At 33.8% G+C, this 17324-nt stretch overlaps 1 long non-coding RNA gene across 2 annotated transcripts in view; it reads right to left on the bottom strand.

Annotated features, from left to right (window-relative positions):
* LOC118353237 (uncharacterized) overlaps positions 1-17324 on the bottom strand; it is a 197527-nt gene that overhangs the window by 83433 nt on the left and 96770 nt on the right. For both annotated transcript variants that reach the window (XR_007408260.1, XR_004811793.2), the window contains exon 2: positions 12510-12630. This is a non-coding gene — a long non-coding RNA (uncharacterized LOC118353237). The remainder of the gene's footprint in view (positions 1-12509; positions 12631-17324) is intronic.

The following is a 17324-nucleotide window of genomic DNA, read 5'->3' as shown; positions in this document are numbered from 1 at the left end:
TTGAGCATCTGCCTTTGGCTCAGGTCATGATCTCCGGGTCCTGGCATCAAGTCTCACATCAGACTCCCCAGGGGAAGCCTGCCTCTCCTTCTGCCAATGTCCCTGCCACTCCCTCTGTGTCTCTCATGAATATATAAAATCTTTAAAAAATAAAAATAAAAAATAGATTTTAAACAGGAGGATAAAGAACATATCCTATAATTAAATAAATTTACAAGACTTTATTTTTTCATTTGTCAGAATAAAGATCAAGATTAATAATATACACTATGTAATAGTGTATAGAACCAGATATTCTCCTAATTCTTTAAAAATGAGAATATAAATTGTTTGGACTCCCAAAAAGGGTATTTAGGCATTATTTATCAAGTTTAAAATGAGCATAGTTTTGTAACTGATGTAGGAATGAGTTAGGGGCAGATGGGGCTAAGCAGGGAAAGATAAGGGAAAGGCCCAGAGTCAGGCACCCAGAAATCTGTGGGCTCCCATAAACCCCAAGGACTCCGAAATGCCCAGAGTCGGGCTCCTATCCATCCCATGAAAACAGAGATAAGACAATAAAAACATAGAAAAATAATAAACTTGGCTCCCTAGCTCCAAAATGTTAGGGGGTATCCCCCTTTAATGGCTACTAATCACAGAAACTCCCCAGACCACAAAGAAATATGTCATTTAGGTGTTATCAATAGTCCCTGCTCAAACCAAGACTGCAGAGGAATCTCAAGGCCATGGGCTCCCTGGTTAGGTTCTCAATAAAAGACAGACCATAAAAGCCCTCAGGGGCAACCCTGTGGGGACCCCTCTCACTTCCGAGAGCTTTCTCTGTATCTCTTGCTTAACAAACTTCTATCACTTTGCTCACTCTCTGTTGTCCGGGAGATTCATTCTTCGGCTCCGTGAGACAGGAATCAAGCTCTCCTGTATCATCACAGTATACCCCTTTATAAGAATTTATCCTACTGCTACTGTAAACTTGCACAAAATATTGTATGTTAAGGGACATTCAATATGGCACTCTTCGTAATGAAGAAAGATTAGATTTGATGCCAACATAAGTGTATTATTAAATAATGAAGCATCGAATAAATTATAGGACTTTAATATGATGGTAGTTATGTAGCTACCTCAAAAGAATGAGACTTTTCTTTTTCCTTCCATATATAAGTGGAAAATATATCAAAGATATGCCTAAGTGGAGAAAAGAAACAAAAGAGCGTCAAAGTATGCGCACCTATGTTTAGGAATGACAATATAAATATATTCATAAATGTTGTCATATGCATGGAGTGCTTTGCATGGATACGGAACACCCCACAGGGGCATTACTATCCCAGACCTGAGCAACCGGGCCCTGTCTCAGCTCCTCTCTGCTGCTTGGGGCTAGCTCCCAGGAGGAGACTGAGAACTACATGAGCCCTGGCGCTCTTTTTCAGCTGGATATGCTCCAACCCTCGGCTCTGCATGGGGTTGCCTTGATGGATACCCTGAGAATGTGGGGGACTTGCTGTGTGTGCTCCTCCCTGGTCACCGGCCCCAGATCCCACATAACTAATTGTAGGATCTATGAGGCCTTTCTTTCCTAGGATCACTTTAGAATGGTTTGCCAGGATGGCGTTAAAATGATAGTTCTGATGAACTCTCCAGCAGGAGGAGGAGTTTTGGACACCAAAGGAGTCAGGAGTTGTAGACACAGGACTACTTTTAGCAGAATGCCTACACACATTTGCCGACCTTCAGACTGGAGCACCGAGTGGGTCTCAGTCCCGGGTTTCACCTGAACTCTGGAGGGAGCCACTCACAGCTGCTGGTGTCCTGAAGAGGAACGGATGCTCCTTGTGCTTGAAGAGGCCACTCTGCCTGCCCCATTTATGGGCTCTTGCCTATCCTTTCAGTTGCATTCAGTGGAGACAGGGATTGAATTAACATGAAAGTCCTCACATGCAACCTCTTGAGAAGTTAAAGGGAAGACCTTGTAGGATGATACCTTGTTTTGAATGTAAGCTACAAACTTCTAAATGGTAAATTTAGCATGGCTGGAAAGTGAATGATTGTTCATTGCCTGAAAATTCTGGGCAAGACTTGCATCTGTGGTCATCATCAGGAAAGCTCCCTAACAACCTCTGATAGAGTAAATGGAAGCCAGTATTCACAAATGTCATGATGGATAATGAAAAGTCATTAATGATGCAACCAGATATAAATAAATAAGAAGGAACCTCAGATGCAAGAAGTTCTATGTAGAAAAAGCTCCAAATGGCCATGCATTGTAACAGCATTGCTACATTTTTCTTTAGGTGGGATGTATAAAATTAGCCAGGAATGACCATTTGACAATAAAGAACACCAAGAAATAGCTACTGGACCTGAACAGCAAGAGATGGTGCTTAGAAAGAATCTTCATATGCAAAATCAAGTATCTAAGTTCTTCATTCATTATTCTAATTTTTTAAAAAATAAGAATGTTCCTTTTTCCCACCCCTCACTGGGGGGAAAATAGAATACCATACAAATTCCTCATCTAGCCTTTTTTTACTCAATGTCTAAATCAGAAATAATTCTTAATCAATATATACACACACTCTGATAACCATCAGTTTGTTCTCTATAGTTAAGAGTCTGTTTCTTGGGCAGCCCCAGTAGCTCAGTGGTTTAGTGCTGCCTTCAGCCCAGGGCATGATCCTGGAGACCTGGGATCAAGTCCCACGTCGGGCTCCCTGCCTGGAGCCTGCTTCTTCCTCTGTCTGTGTCTCTGCCTCTCTCTCTCTCTCTCTCTCTCTCTGTCTTTCATGAATAAATAAATAAAATTAAAAAAAAAAAAGTCTGTTTCTTGGTTTCTCTCCCTCATTTCTGTCCTTTGCTCATTTGTTTTGTTTCCTAAATTCCACATATGAATGAGAGCATATGGTATTTCTCTTTCTCTGACTGACTTATTTTGCTTAGTTATACTCTCTATATCTTTGTTGTAAATAGCAAGATTTCATTCTTTTTTAATGGCTGAATTGTGTGCATATACCACATCCTCTTTATCCATTTATCTATGGATGGATATTTGGCCTGCTTTCATAGTCTGGCTATTGTAAATAATGTTGCAATAAACAGGGGTACATATAGGTTTGTTTTGTTTTGTTTTGTTTCAAATTTTTGAATCATCTATTATTTTTCAGAGTGGCTGTACCAGTTTGCAGTCCTACTAACAGCACACAAAGGTTTCTTTTTCTCCACATCCTTGCCAACACTTGTTTCTTGTGGTTTTGATTTTAGCCATTTTGACAGTGTGAGGTGCTATTTCATTGTAGTTTATTTTATTTATTTATTTATTTATTTATTTATTTATTTATTTATTTATTTAATTTTTTCATTGTAGTTTTGATTAGCATTTCTCTAATGATGAATGATGTTTATCATCTTTGCATGTGTCTGTTTGCCATCTGTATGTTTTCTTTGGAAAATGTCTATTCATGTTTTCTGCCCATTTTTTAATTGTATTATTTGGGTTTTTTGGTGTTGAGTTGTATCAATTCTTTATATATTTTTGATACTATTCTCTTATTAGGGCTAGTTTCCAAAATAGATTTTCCATTTGCAAAGATCTCTCATTTAGTAGGTTGCCTTTTAGTTTTGTTGATTGTTTCCTTTATTGTGCAAAAACTTTTTTATTTTGACGTAGTCCCAATAGTTTTACTTTTATTTTCCTTGCCTCAGAAGAGTTATCTTGAAAGATGTTGCTATGGTCAATGTCAGAAAAATCTTCTAGGATTTTTATGGTTTCCTGTCTCACATTTAGGTCCTCATTCATTTGGAATTTATCTGTGTATGGTGTAAGAAAGTGGTGCAGTTTCATTCTTCTGGATGTTGCTGTCCAGTTTTCCCAACACCATTTGTTGAAGAGACTGTCTTTTTCCCATTGCGTAGTCATTCTTTCTTTGTCAAAGATTAAGTGACATATAATTATGGGTTTATTTCCGGGGTTTCTATTCTATTCCATTGATCCATGTGTCTATTTTTATGCCAGTTCCATACTGTTCTAATTACTACTGCATTTTAATATAACTTGAAATCTGGAATTGTGATATCTCCAGTTATGTTTTTCTTTTTCAAAATCACTTTGGCTATTTGAGGCCTTTTGTGGTTCCATAAAACTTTTAGGAATGTTTGTTCTAATTCTGTTAAAAATGCTGTTGGTATTTTAATAAGGATTGAATTAAAGTCTATAGATTGCTTAATCAATAAATTATTATTACCTCACATGGACCTATGCATTTTGAGATATTTTGAAGACATATTCAATAAAAAAATATTTTCCCCACATATCCTAGAGGTTGCACTAAGCATAGGAATAGGACAGAGTGGTAGAGTAAAAATGGCAAACTTCCCTTACCTCTCTATCTTTTGTACATTTTGTTTTTTTTCTCATGTAGAGGTATTTCTTATTCAAAAATAAACATCTATTTATATTAATAAATACACTGAAAAATATTTTGGTTGCATAAATTAATATGTCTGTGTACATATGTATACACACAGTTTTGAATAACTGTTGACAATTTTCTGAAAAAATATAAATCATCAAGGTTGATAAAAAAGAGAATACATAAATAGACCAGTGAATCAAATAAATTGGAGCAGTGTGTAATAAATCTCACTGTATCTGAAAACCTCTCAAAATGTTGAGACTTGATATTTGTACAATTAATCAACCTTTAGATGAATCTATAACCACTTTTATGTTAAAAATATTTGATAATAAATTTGGCCCACTCATATTTTAAAGCTAGTATGATTTGAAATAATACCAAAAGAAGAGAAAAAAAAAAAAAAAAACAGCCAAGAGAACGAAAATTATGTGTGAAGGTTTCTGTGAACACAGACACACCTATCATAAATAGTGACTAAAAAGTAGATAAATAGCAGTAGCACATTTAATAATAATAATATGAAATAACAATATGTGGTGACTATGTAGGATTTATTTACCAGGATGTAAAGATGATCCATATTAGCCTACTAAAATGGGGAATGAGAGAAGGCCATTTCCAAAGATGCAAAAATAATTCAATAAGTGGATATGAGTATAGAAAATATCCTGTTTAGGGACACCTGGGTGGCTCAGTTGGTTAAGCATCTGCCTTTGGCTCAGGTCATGATCCCAGAATGCTGGGATTGAGTCCCAAATCAGGCCCCTTGCTCAGCAGGAAGTCTGCTTCTCCCTCTACCCCTCTCCAGTGCTCTGATCTCTCCCTCTCATTCTCTCTTTCTCTCTCAAACAAATAAATAAAAAATAATAAAATATGTTGTTTAATGAATTTGGACATAATCCAAAATGTGAAATAATAAGAAGTTTTGTTCTTGCTTTATAATGTCAAACATTTAGAATTTGACTACAATAAAACAGTAAAATTATTTAATGGTAATATTTGCCTTCAACTTTGTGTTTAGTTAGCCATAAGCATTTATAAGAGAAAGTATGTGTATATACATAATATAAACACAAACACAACAGAGATTAGAGTGATAGAAATGTATAAAAATTAAACCATTCTATGCATGCAATTTTCAATTATTATTATTATTTTAATATTAATCCATTCTAGAGTCTTAACATACCTGTCCTAGTCATGGCTATAAAATCTAAAGCCTTATTTTAACATTTCTCCTAGACTGAATATGTACTGTATTGCAATGATATACCATGTACACCAGCCTGATATTTCAGGGAAGAACCAGAAATTATCTTCCCTCTAGATTAGTGCTATAGGTTTCATGATATAATCTTCAAGATAGCGTACATAAAGTATGGTTGTTAAGCATATAAACTTCCATTTCAGAGAAGCATGGCTTCAAATACTATCTTAGGATATTATTTATCCTCTCTAAATATGATTTTTCTTGTGTATAAAATGGTGAGTACATATGCAACATAAATGTGATGGGATTATTAGCAAGAATAATGCATCTCAAGTGCTCATACATAACAAGTGTTAAATATATGCAGCATTTTAATATTAGGAATTCGGTCACCTGGGTGGCTTAGTTGGTTAAGTAGCCGATTCTTGATTTTGACTCAGTTCATGATATCAGGATTCTAGGATGGAGCCCAGGGTCAGGCTACACACTCAGCAGGGACTCTGCTTGAGATTCTGTCTTTTTCTCTTTGCCCCTCCCCCTACTGGCTTTCTCTCTCTCTCCCCCTTTATCTCAACTAAATACATCTTAAAAAGATGTATAATGAATTATTTTATAGCCCTCAAAATGCTTTCATTAGAAATTGAGATTTTTAAGGCAACTTCGAAGTACTCAAATCAAGATGAGATCTTTGCTCTGGTTCATTTTAAGTGTGTGATCCTTCTTTTCAATGAGACCAGGGTTGGGCCAAATAGGATTCCAAGATCCAAATAGGATTCCAGGCCAAATAGGATTTAGTACTTTGTTGTACTACCAGAGGGTACAGTAGTAGAACAAAGTACCAAAATTATGGAATTTTTTTTCCTGGTGATTCCCCAAAAAGAGAAATGCGGAAAACACCAAATGTTAGGTAGTAACTATATCAAAAGGACCAAAAGAGGTCACAACTAAGTGGGGTGAGAAATAAAGAGAAACAGTATAAATTATGCAAGAATCAAAACCACCACCACCAATTAGTCTGTAAGACATCCAGCTGTTACTACAAATATCTCGTTTTCCTGGATTAACTCTTTCTATGGACACTTCTATTTATAAGATGTTTTTAAAAAAGAACATACAGTTGTTTTTTTCCTTAGATCCTTAAGAGTTTCTAAAGCAAATAATCTTCGCAAAAGTTCCTACTTCTGTTTCATCTTCAGCATATCTTTTCTAATTTTTAATTTTTCTCTTTAAGTTTGGTACATTTTCCAACAATCTTTAATTAGTAAACTCATTTTACTTCATTTGATTTGGTGTAACCCAGCAAATGAACTTTGTTGTTACTGTTTTTAAAGAAGCAAAATTTTTAAAAATTATTTTTAAATATGTAATGTTTTCCCATCATGGTTTAAGTAGAGCAATAGGTAGATTTATTTAGAGTAATAATCTACACTTAAAGTAATTTTTTTCGGGATGCCTGAGTGGCTCAGCAGTTGACCATCTGCCTTTGGCTCAGGGCGTGATCCCGAGGTCCTGGGATAGAATTCTGCTATCGGGCTCCCAGCATGGAGCCTGCTTCTCCCTCTGCCTGTGTCTCTGCCTTTCATGAATAAATAAATAAAATCTTTAAAAAAATAAAATATTTTTGTCAACTTGACAGAGAAGAATATGGTAGCTAAAGCTGTTTTACTAAGATAGAATTTATCAGTAAAATGAACCATACAGATCAATTCAATGAATATTAATTAATAATATTATTGAAAATTAGAATATTAATCAAATAACATTTGCAAAAAAACTTTGCCAGTTTAGAAATAGGTCATAATTACCATTAATTATGATAATATTAGTACTCCTTATACTTAGCTCTTTATATTGGTTTCTAGGATTCCATAATTACTTTTTCCTGAAAGAAAAGAATGATTTTTAATTTTTGAGATATGATTCATTCAGCAACTTCTTCAGTAACTCTAGAGAAGAAGAAATCAATAAGCCAGTTAGTTAATTGTACAAAATGACTCCTCATGGAAATTTTTTTTAGATTTCTCAACTAGAGAATAATTGTGCTGCATATTGAGTATTGATAGTTTTATTGGTGCTATAATTAACCAATATTTTAATCTTTTTTGATGAGGCATAGGGAGAGTACAGCCTGTTACCTTGTTAATTGAGATCAATGTTCTGGAAACAGTGAGAACTAATAGGCACATTCATACTCTTTTCCCCATATCCTGCAATATCAAGACTAACAACATGTCAAAATGCAATGTCAATAAAATCAGAGAAAAAAAACATATGAAAAAGCAAATAACAATACTGAAGAAATAACGAAAACTAACAATCATAGAAACTATCCATAAATATTTCTTTGAAATAAAATAAAAATATCATCTATCACCTCAAATGTAACAATAGTGAAATGTGTTTTGATCACCCCTAATGTTATGGGGAAAGCACTGGCAAAGATTAAAACATGTATTTTCAAGAAGCCTCAGCCTTTGTAATGCTGAGAACATGTACAATCCCCTGAAACTAAATTTTAGATGTTAAGATAGCAAACCCATTACAATAGATAGCAGTTATATAATAATATTTCTATGCTTTCACTAACTTGAAAATTCCTTTGCTCACCTGCTATTCTGACATCCAGTTATTATTTTTACCCACTCTCACCTCTGCACTCCCAATCTTCATTCCTACATTAAAATAGGTACCAAATCCTTTCTCTCAAATCTTTCCGCTTCTTCCTATCTCCCTAGCTAATACCTAGATTCTGGCCACTATAACCCCTCATACTGTAAATGAATTTCTGTATCAAACTCTTAATCCACGTCCAGTAGTCCAATCTAACAACATTCAATTCATTCTCCACACTGCAGCTGGGATACTCTTTCTAAAATACAAATATGATAATATCAGTACTGCTTAAAAATCAGTGTACATTTCAGTACCATTGCTTCTTAGGTAAGTTCTAAAGCATTTTAAAATAGCCCAAGAATCTTACAATCTGATCCCAACTGATATATAGAACTGCTTCACCTCCCACAGACACCCTCTGCTCTTAATTTTCCAAATGCACGATGTTTAGGGACCATATTCTTTTTTTTCTCCAAGCCTTTCTTTCTTTTCCATGTCCTATTCTTTCCCCCTTTCTGTACTTAACTAGACACAATTAATTCAATTTTTACTTTTTAGCCAGCTTGTTCTGACCTTTTGAGAACTTAGAACTATATGTTCCTGTCTGATCTCAGTTTCATTCCTTTCCCAGCACTTTTCCATAGAATCGTGTACTAAGATTCGAGTATACTGATGTTAGTTAGAGATTCTGTTGTCTTATTTGTTTTGTTACAAAATTTGTTTTTCTTTTGGTTTTCTTTGGCTTCTGATGTTTTTTTTTTTTTTCATTTTTTTATGTCTTCACTGGACCAAGTTCAGAACTTTGAATTTAGTCAGAATTCAATAAATATTTATTGCATAAAGCCAGAGCAATTGCAAGCTCCTCAACGATAAACCATGTGCAAGGAAAGAGGATGATATAACCCTCAATTCACACTGCATTGTTGTTGGATGAGTCTATATATTTTTCTTCTCAAAATTCCTAAAATTCTCTCCTAAATTTATTGCAAGATGTATCTAAATAAACAGCTCTTCTTCTAAATGATGCAGTAAAGGGATGCTAGGGTCAATAAAGGATAACTGATCTGTTTCCATTTCAGCTATTCAGATCATACTGATGGTGTTTAAAGAGGTACTAGGTCCTACATTCAAGAGCCCTCCAATTTCTTAACACCTCTCAAGCAAAAAGGTGATTTCAAAAAAGCAATTTCAGTAAACACTCTTCCAACAAATATTCGTTTTATGGGAGATTTTAAAATTTTTATTTTGCTTTATTTTAAGTAGCTCCTCTGTGGTTAATAGGTTGACATTCAATATATACATAATGAGATTTAATTTTCTTCACAGTGAGAAATATATATTTTTTAAATTTCTGGTCTACAACCTCAGTTTGATTTTTGAGGCTATTTGACAATTTCTTTTTTTTTAAGATTTTATTTATTTATTCATGAGAGACACAGAGAGAGAGAGAGAGAGAGAGAGAGACAGAGGAGAGAGGGGCAGAGACACAGGCAGAGGGAGAAGCAGGCTCCATGCAGGAAGCCTGATGTGGGACTCGATCCGGGGTCTCAAGGATCACGACCTGGGCTGAAGGCAGGCGCTAAAACACTGAGCCACCCAGGCATTCCTGACAATTTCTTTTTTATTCTTGGTAAACTCCTTAGTCATATTTCTAAAAAACAAATCATTCTAGTCAGGGGTTCAACCCATCCTTACAGCATTCATTTTCAAGGCAAAAAAGAAAAAACAAAACAGACTTCTACTTTAGGTAACACCTAAGCTTATCAAATCTGAGTGATTCAGCATCTCAATTACCCACTCCACCCCTCAAATTCAAATTTATATAAATTAGTCCTTGTTTTAATCTTTTTTAGTCTCAGAGAAGGAGAGTTACTTGTCCTAATCAAATGCAATCCCTCTACATCGATCTCAATTCTTTCCCCACTGCCTTTCCTCTGGACCTTGCCCTGTCAGTCATCATGTGTCATATCTATATTGTCAGCTTCCCTTCTCTACCGCTCCTTTGCCTTCACTTGTAACAGGCTTATATTTTGTTCTTTGGGTTCTCTTTGTTCTCATCTGGAAATTAGTGTTCTCCAAACTTATTCAGGTTGCTTGCTGTCAGAATTTAGTTCCTCCCTGCCTGTTGGTCAAGGCTACTCTCAGCTTCTTGAGACTACAATTCTTGTCATTAACTCTATCTTCAAGGCCATAAATGAAGAATTTCTTTTGCGTTGAGTCACGCATCATATGCTGGTCACCTCTCCAGAAATAGCCTAGTCTCTTTAAGGCCTTATCCAGTTAGGTTAGTTCCACTGAGAACACTTTCTCTAATCTTAAAGTCAGCTGGGTTAGGACCCTAATACTTTAGTTACATGTGCAAAATCCCCTCACAGCAGCATGTTAGTATTTGAGTAACTGGAAGAAGGTATGTCTATACCAAGGATGGGGAATCTTGGGGGTTATCTTAGGATTCAGCCTACCATACTCATTTTTACACTTCTTCCATTTTGTTCTTACTTATCTATTTGCTTTACATGTTTTGCTATACAGTGTATGGATTATTGCCTAGTATTTTTGAGTTTGTCTTTTTGCCTCCTTTCGGCAATAGGAATGCTATATTTCCTTCTTAGCAAAAACAATGATGGCTATAAAGTGTTTACTTGATTTAGCTCCATTGAGGCTTATTTTTTGGTCTACATTTGTCAGGTTTGTGTATATAAGTTATAAAGAAGATGTTTACATGTTTTTACCTTTTATTCTGTCTCCAGTTTTAAAAATAGCCTTTTATCTAATAATATTTTATGAAATAGTACACTGTTATTGGTAATTAAACACTCTAAAAGATATATAAATGAGTTTTACAATTTATTTATTTATTATTATTAAACTTATATCATTATTAACTGAGAACATTTTGAATGCCTGATAAAGTATATTTCTACTAAGGAATTAAGATGTGCCTATCACTGTGGACATTCTCATCTCTGACTCTAATACTACAGTTAACTGCTCTCAGCCTTAAAGTGCTGAGATATTAGAGGAACATCACAAACCAAATAAATGGAAAGACATTTTAATAGCCCTTGTCCCTGGCAAGGTCTATCGTCTTGATGTAAGATTGGCCTTATCCTGCTGTGAGAGACATAGAAGATCTTTCTTTAGGTTCAATGGTGGTTCAGTGGCCTGCTGTGATTTCCTCCAAGTCAATAGTTGTCATCCAGTCTGTTGACTATCATTTGAGATAATAAATCTTGATCTTCGCCATAGTAGAAGTCAATATCCACTTAAGTTAAGAAAATCACAGTGTTTTCTTTTATTGTAAAACAGGAATTGCCTAGACCTGGCTTGACCTAATCAACTAATCTATTTCCTGTGGTGAAACCCATTCTAACATGTCTTGATTGGGTGAAAAGTGTACTATAGACAGTCACTAAAATGTCAAGATGCTGTGATGTACCTTTCAAAATACTGTTTGCAATTTAGATGTGGAAATTCTTGCAATGAAAGTTACAAACTCAGATTTACTGGCTTTACTATTGTCTATCAACTTGTGTGAAGCAAAGTATTTATTTATTTGCTAGTATTTTAATTTACCTTTAAAATATAATTGTACTTAGATTTAACTTCTAATAATTCTTCACTTTTTATTTACTATTTTGCCATGAGCATAATATTTAAAACCTAACCTTTCTGAGAAACAATTTCTTCATCTGCAAATTAGTACTAATTATACTGTTACTGTGGAAATTAAATATATTATTTCTAAATAATTTTTGGCATAGAATTCCATAGAAGGCATATCATAAAAATAGGTATTTGTTTTTATCTGGCTTAAATTCCTCATTGACTTACTGTGTACAAATAGAGTTGAGACAGGTAGTGTCCCTTCCAGATAAACCAATAATGAATTTCTCATATCAGAGTATTTTCTGGATATCCAGCATCTCATTAATCACTAATTCCAAACTAGCCAAGGAGTGACTGATAATTTTTTTCTTTTGTTTAAGTTATCTAATTTCAGACAACATTGTATGTTCTGGCCATATTTTTTTTTATTTCTCTAATTGTTGTAATATATTGAAACTTTTACTCTGCCCTAGGGCATCACTACCCTCATCTTCCATTTCATACATTTAGCCAGAGCAATATTTCAAAACCACAATAATCTAGGTTTTCTAGGTTTTCATAATCTAAGTTTTCAAGGGTGGCTGCAGAAATCCATTAGCCCTCCACACACAAAATACACACATATAGAGCAAAGATGATAAGTCAAACTACTCATAGCTTACACTTATGTTGATAGTAGGAAAATAGTCCAAAGACCATTCATGGATTAGGTGGAAACTTCATAGGAAATAGGAGGATTTGCTGAGCATGATATTTTGAGTGTTGAGATCCATATTAAATTATCTGCAGAACAAGAGTACAACGTAAATATTTGGAATAGATATAGTATGTAGAGGTTCAGATATTGCAATTAGGGAATCAAAAGAAAGGAACTGAGTTTGAAATGTAGGAAAGGCATTACCTCCAGAAAATTGGGTTTACTTGAATAGGGAAAGTGTCCTTTGTAGGTGTGATGGCAAAAGAAAAGAAGGAAACAAAGCTGAGAATGAAGAATCAGGCAGAAACAAAATTTAAAAATATAATAAAAAATCAGAAAATATACAAATTCAATTCTTCAAAATGGCACAGTTGATTAAAGAACCCGTACTTCACTTTGCCAACAAAAGAGAGCACACTTAAATTAAGAAATACAATTAGCAATCCTACTAAGAATCTTATTACTATTAGTTCAGAGAATAATGTCTCCGTTATTTTTCAGTCACATCTTTATTTCTTTCATGGACCAAGATGTTCCATGTAATCTTGTATTTTTCCTGCCCAAGTCCAGGAGTTAGCCACTTCTCTTGGGTTAAAAATTATCCCTAAAGAGCAACCAAGAGCAAACGAAAACTGAAACAATATTATTGCAATCTAAATTACATCTCTTTAAACAGCCATTTATACCTAGGCAAAAATACCTCAAACTGGAAATTCAAAAACTTTAAAAAGATATGTACAAAACAAAACAAAACAAAAACTTAATGTGAGTTAAATAAATTAAAAAAAATTAAAAGAACAAAATAAAATCAGAAATAAATGGTGAATTTCAGGTTTCTTAAGAGAAAACAGATCAGACTAAAATTATAAAAATAAAAAATGTAAAAATAATTAAAACAAGAATAAAAAGTGAAAGATGTCATACAGAAAATGATAGATAATGCAAGCTAAAATATCTAGTATATGTATAATTGGAGTATCTGATAAAAATATGTTTTTAAAAATTACTGCTTATCTCAAAATTGGCCCAGATGATCAACTGTCAGGCCTATACTAGCTGAATTATTCGATGTTAAAGATAAAGATGAAATTCTTTGATCTTAGGCTCCAGGTAAAATATATTGTATAATGAAGAACAGAATATCCTGTTTATCCTCAGTTTCCTCTTCCACAAGACATAAGTGGATAAATATTTTTATGAAACTCAATGAAAGGAAACAAAAGCAAAAATAAACTATTGGGATTTTATCAAGATAAAAAACTTCTGTACAGTGAACAATCAACAAAACTAAAAGGCAGCCTACAGGATAGGAGAATATATTTGCAAATTACATAACTGATAAAGGGTTAGTATAAAAAATCTATAAAGAATTTAGCAAAACCAACTTAGTCAACACCAAAAAAATCAAATAATCTAGTTAAGGAATGGGAAGAAGACATGAATATACATTTTTCAAAGAAGACATCCAGATGGCTAATAGACACAGGAAAAGATACTCAACATTTCTCACCATCAGGGAAAAAGAAATCAAAACAGCAATGAGATACCATTTCACACCTGTCAGAATGACTAAACTTAACTAACATAGGAAATGACAGATATTGTTTCACACTGTTGGGAATGCAAACTGGTGTAGCTACCCTGGAAAACAGTATGAAGTTTCCTCAAAAAGTTAAAAATAGAACAACATGGAAACAAAGATGTAAAAATATTGTGTAAATGCTATGATGCTATGACATATTAGAATATAAAATTCCACTAAAAATTAAGAAAATGAGAGAGAAAAAAGGAAAAATGGAAAAGAGTTAGACTAATGTAGAAGTACTAAATTAAATTCAAAATATATCATTTAATACTGACAAAAGATTTGAAGTTTAAGAAAAGTAAAAGAGGACTAGAACTTTGTAATAGGTATTATTATAAATATAACTAGTAGATAAAAAACCTTCCTAAATACCAAAGCAAAATTTAAAATAATATTAACAAAAGACATAGAGAAAGAATAAATATAAGCTTAGTAAATGAAGCATAAGCCATATAAAAATATAAGAGAATAGGAACCAATCATTCTCGTGTTATTAATACATATATACAATACATAAATGGATTTGATTCTCCTATTAAATGAAAACAATAAGATTACATAGTAAAATCCAATTGTTTTCTGTAAAAAGTTTTGGAGGGATGATTCATACAAGATTAAGAATAAATGGTAAGCAATGTAAACAATAAAAAGGAAGGGACTGTGATCTGTTATTTAGTTTGAATTCAAATTAAAAAGAAGCTAGCTGAACAAAGATGGGGGCTTCATTATACTAATGGTTTTATTTGATAATAAAAACATAACAATTAAGAACTCTGTGTAGTGGGCACCTAGGTGGCTTCTGCCTTTGGCTCAGCTCATGATCCCTGAGACCAAGTCTCACTCATTTCTCCCTCTGCTTATGTCTATGCCTCTCTCTGTGTCTCTCATGAATACAAAATAAAATCTTAAAAGATAATAAAATCAAAAGAAATCTGAGTAGCAAATAAATTAATAATATCCATAAATCAGAATTTTTTTAAATGTAAGGAGAAATGGACAAAATTATAAATAATTGAAAAATTCAACTCATAATTCTAAATACAAGTTATATTAATTAGATGAAGAAAAACAAATCTATAAAAGACCTAACAATATAAATAATAAATTTTATAGATAATGAAGATTACAGCTTCTTTTTTTTTTTTTTTTTTTTTTTTTTTTTTTGATTACAGCTTCTTTTTAAAAACATGTGGAATAGCTAAAATATTTTGTCATATAAGCCACATGTAAAAATATAAATTAATTTGGCAAAATAATATGAACAACCACCTTTAATCACCATGCAATAAAACTAAAAATTAATTGCCATATTGAAAAAAGCAGTCTTTCTATTTGAAAACTAATATAAAACATATACATATATACTTATTTACATATAAATTATTTATATATGGCTTTTAAAATTTTTCTTGAGTGATAGGGATATACACTGATAAATTATAGAATTTCTAAAAACAAAGATAATGAAAACACTGTATAGCAATATCGTTGGGATATAGTTAAGACAATGATCAGACAATAATACATAGCTATTTCTTAGACTGAACCATGGTCAACAATTATTTTTCACCCCTCCTGTGTCCATGCCCTTTGCCATGTAACTTTATGATGCCTTCTCACTTTAGGAGAATCAATTCATTCTACCTCGGAAGACTGGGCTTGATTTTATGACTTGTTTTTGATATTGAGATCATAGCTTATTTTTTTTTAATTTTTTAATTTATTTATGATAGTCACAGAGAGAGAAATAGAGAGAGGCAGAGACATAGGCAGAGGGAGAAGCAGGCTCCATGCACAGGGAGCCCGATGTGGGATTCGATCCCGAGTCTCCAGGATCACGCCCTGGGCCAAAGGCAGGCGCCAAACCGCTGCGCCACCCAGGGATCCCGAGATCATAGCTTATATAATGCAAGAAGCTTAGAAAGCACATGCAAATGTGGGCTTCCTCTCTTTTTTTGCTTTTATCATTGTCATAGGTCATTCTTAGACTAGCTTGGGTGAGGCAGAGAAATGCGTGGAAAAAGAGTCAACCAAGTTGGACCAGTTAGCCTAAGGCCCCCTGAAGATATGGCTGACTCCAGAGCTCGGAAAGGAATAATACAAGATAAGCCTGGAACATCTTGTTTACCAGAAAGTAAAGAAACTATAAAAAATGATGGAGACATGCATTATGTTAGACTTGGCTTATACTGACTTGTGAGAGTAGGTTATAGGTATCTTCCCAATTTTATTTATAGGCCACTTATAATGGGAGACTGTAAATCTGTCTTTCCAAGCTCATGTTTAGTGATGGTAGATTAAAATTATCAATGGTAGGAATATTTACACCATTAAAATCAGCAAATATTTTAAATAAAGCCCCTCCCACCCTCTTTTTAGAGCCAATGTATAAGCATAGCACTAAAGGTTTCTCAAAATGGCACACCACCCATTTTGATGGATCTCCTAGTGAATAAATCTGAACTATTATCAAAACTAAAAAATGATCATAACACATTAAAGCTAATTTAATAAAATGTGAAGTCATGAGTCCATAAATGCATAGGTTAGTAGATAATTAGAGGATAAAGGAAACCTCATCCTTTGAGTGGGATGCCAAAGAAAAGTACAATGAAAGACATAGTAAATCACTACTTGGAATCCTTAATTAAAAAAATTGATTCAGCAAGGGCCATCAATGGATGCAGTAACAAGTGGATGAAAGCTTGATGGAAAACAACATAATTTATAAAGCCGCAAGGTAGTCCCACAAGTTACTTATAAGTCATAAAGGAAAAAGCAGTATAGTGGAGAAGCATATAATCAAAGTGAGTACCACTAGTTGTGGGAAAGAACAGCATCACATGACCCTAGATAGGTGCACTGAGAAGAATACAGAATGGCATCTGTGGAACTGCAACATCAGACCACCCAAAACTGAGCTTTATTCTACAATTATTTTTTTTTAAAGATTTTATTTGCTTATTTTAGAAAGAGTACATACACATGAGCAGAAGGAGGGGTGGAGGGAGTGGGAGAGGAAAAAAATCCCAAGGGGACTGCATTCAGAGTCTGATGTTGGGCTCAATCCGAACACCCTGAGATCATGACCCCAGCTGAAATCAAGACTCTAAAATTGAACTAAATGAACCACCCAGGAGCCCTGCAGTCTTACATTCTTTAAAAAATGTCAGTATCAGGGTTATATTGGTAGGT

The sequence above is a fragment of the Canis lupus genome, chromosome 34, assembly GCF_003254725.2.
Source record: "Canis lupus dingo isolate Sandy chromosome 34, ASM325472v2, whole genome shotgun sequence".
Taxonomy (NCBI): Eukaryota; Metazoa; Chordata; class Mammalia; order Carnivora; family Canidae; genus Canis; species Canis lupus.
Note: the sequence above shows the minus strand (reverse complement) of the source record. Positions and strands in the feature narration are given on the sequence as shown.